The following is a 3,519-nucleotide window of genomic DNA, read 5'->3' as shown; positions in this document are numbered from 1 at the left end:
CCCTTTCTTTCTCCTTTTCGTTCGCCGCCTCCTTCCGCGCCCCCCCCCCCGCCCCCACCATTTTCAGTCCCTCCAACTCACGGTTTCGTCTCGCTCTTCTTTTTCTCTTCCCTCCGTCGTTCTCTCGTTCCTTCCGCCTTGGCTTTCTGTCGCCCTTTGTGGCGAAGGGGATAAGGAAACGCTGACGCTCGTGCAGGAAGCGCAGCGAGGGCACGTTGCGCCGCTCGATCGCGAAGATTCGGACTCCTCGTAAATGTGGAGGGTGTTTTGAGAAATTTGCAACGTGGCGTTAAATTCGAAAGCGAAAGGTTGGAGATTGGCGGGGGCTTCTTTGAATGGATGATTTTCCTACCGAGCATTCGGAACTTCTCTTTCGTTAAACGTAAATTGAAATTATTTCCTAATGCCGCGGTGTTCGAAGGGGTTGCAGCGAGATTTTTCTTTTTTTTTTTTTTGTTTTGCCTTATGGAGACATTTATTTCACAAATAACGAAGATTTCTTTCGTCTAGCGATCAATAACTATTCGTGCAACATGTTAAGAGAGAAGTTCTACACAGAACATGTTGTTTGAGTGTCCGATCTATACTGAAATACACGGATAATCTGAGATGTTTAAAATATAATTAGTTTCGCTTGTCAACCATTTGCGCTGGCAACTGACTGCGGACCATAACGAGCGGCCGTACCGTATAATATCGCTTTCTTTTTGAACTCGCCGGTATGACGAGTTTTTCTATCACTGGATATGTGATAAATTTATTATTTGCTTTGTTAATCTATTATATATACTGCTTAATCAATAACTTGACTTTTAGTTTTAACCGCTCAGAGTCGTTTAATCGCTAAAAGTGTCTTTACTTTCAAAGCAGCTTATGTCGCAGAAGATGTGGCATAAATATGCGAGAGATGCTATCTGCTATCTGCTAATCTCTTCCTTCCCTAGCATAATCGAGTTATCCTTTCTTTTCTCTCCCCCCAAAGTCGTCGTCGTCGTCGTATCCTTTCAGCATTTGCCGACTTCGTCGTTTAAATATTCAAAGGGAAGAAACAGTGACACCTGTGCAAAAACTTTGCGTCCGTATCTCTCCGCGTATAAATAAAGCATCTCACGGATTAAATACAGACACGTATGTACGTATATATGCATACGTACGTACGGTATGTCCATATCGTCCACCGAGCGAGAATTAACTTACCGCGCAAACGAAATTATATGCGCCAGACGCGGCTCACGTCGCGTTCAACCAACGAAACTGGAAAAATTCCTTCCCTCCGCCCGTGGATCTTTTAAATCGTAGATAAATTTCAATCGCGCGATTTGACGTTGGATTCCGAAACCAAAGTCGGTTTAATTAGAAATAGAAGAACAGATTAACTAGCAATCTGCCGGAAGATAGGGGAGAGCTTAAGAGGAATTATTAGTTTCAGTTAACTGGCTTTACCTCGGGGATTCTTTCTGACGAAAGGATATCTCCTCTGAACATTTTCATTCTTCGCATTTCAAGGTGTACTAAAATCACAGACATCCGTTAAATTAATTTTACGACACGGACAATTCAATTTCTTCAGCGTCAAAGTGTCAGTTCATTCTGAAATAAATTACTCGCGTTTGTATGCCAAATCGAAGCCCTATAATCAAGAATGCAGTGCCATGCAGTGTAAAAACCTTCACACGCGAATGCTACTTCAACGGCCTCTCAGTCGTTCGGATATAACCGAATTTACTGCCGAGCGATAAAATCATCCCACGGATATTTTCCACAAATTTTAAGAATCGAACCGAACACTTACACACAGACGGGGCACACCGTCGAGAAGATTTCCCCGGTATGAATGAAACGAATCCAGGGAATCAAGTTTTACATGTGTGCACCGCTGTAATCCGAGCGAGATACGAGTCGTGCTATTGAGTCGAGTATCATTGTGGAGAGGAGAAAGGAAAGATTTTATTCCCGGGGGAAAGATAATTTCCAGGGGGAGAATGAATTAAAGGGTTACATACCTTTGATAAAGTCGAGGAAATTGATTTATTCCGTTATCGCGATACCCTTTCGGATACTCTTGCGGAATATCCTGAAAAATAATCAACGCGGAGTATTTGCCAGCATCCAGTGGCTTTTCTCGGAATGAAGTTTTCAAAATCTGTAGGTATCAGAAATATCTGAGTGAATTCAGATAAAAGTTCATTCTTCCTTAATTTACGAGAAACTTCAGTTCCATAATATATCGCGTCGACGTTCGCTGATTGGTCATTTTCTCACCTACTTTCATTTTTATTCGAACGCGATTGATCGATCGCTAATTTGGTAAATGGGTCGGTTATTCCAGGACGAAACTACCCCATCTTTAGACTTATAAATCTCTCACTTTAACCACTTGCGCTGGCAACTGATTGCGGACCGTAACGAGTGACCGAAACGGTATACGATAATTCGTCGCTTTCTTTTCCTTTTGAACACGTCGGTATGACATCACTGGATATAAATGATTGAGAAGTAGTAAATTTATTATCTATTCTGCCTGGGTTATGTTTAAATATATTTAAAACTGAGAAAATATTGCAATTTTGGGACAAAGAATTCTCGACGTGCGTGGCACGTCATTTCAGCGCAGGTTGTTAAAAATGGTCAAATGTTCCTAATTCCCAAGAGAGATTCTTGGTCTTAATTTTCTGAGAATAATCTAACCCTTAAACACTATAGACATCGACACAGAAGGTCTTTAGACTGCTCTTATTTACTGCGTATTTTTATGTAAAATTTCGTATTTCTGAAAACACGAGACACCAATGATAAATATCATACAACAAGTATTCTATTTCCCGAATTTTCTCATAAATTGTCTACACTTTAATGTATATCTGTACTTATATTTAAATTACGTGTACATGTATATTTGCGAAAGTATTTTTGCTTCTAGTCGATTTATTATACAAATATATAGAAGTGTCAAATAAAGATAAAATTCAATTATTCTTGCTTAATATGGACAACCTAGAAACCAATCAGCGTAAGTCATTTCTCATTAAAAATGAAAACATGTTCTTATTAAAAGTAAGCATATTTTTCTCGCCAGAAACCTCCAATCAGCACAAGCTAATTGTAAAATTATGATTACAGTATGATAATGAATCGATTGCGTCGACTGACGACAAATGAATTTTAATAAACAGGTATACAAAAATATTTACGTGATGCAAGTGGTTTTCAACTTTTTAAATCGTCAACGTTAAAACAATTGGCTCACTCAAAGAGGATCCTCATTCAATATTAAACTTTTTAGACTTTTGATAAAAGCAAACGCAAAAGATTAATGAGAAGTGCCTCACGCTGTTTTAATTTCTCAGCTCTTCGTACAATTGGCAATAAAGAAATTCCAAGCGGGAACGAACAACAGTAAATGAACTGCAAAACGAAACATAAAAGAGAAGAAAATAAAATGAAACAGAAACGAGGACAAATGGTCAACAGTAATTAAGAATCAATTTACGGAAAGTGTGCCATGGTAAAAATAATAGA

Source organism: Frieseomelitta varia, unplaced genomic scaffold, assembly GCF_011392965.1.
Source record: "Frieseomelitta varia isolate USP_RPSP 00005682 unplaced genomic scaffold, Fvar_1.2 scaffold_64, whole genome shotgun sequence".
Taxonomy (NCBI): Eukaryota; Metazoa; Arthropoda; class Insecta; order Hymenoptera; family Apidae; genus Frieseomelitta; species Frieseomelitta varia.
Note: the sequence above shows the minus strand (reverse complement) of the source record.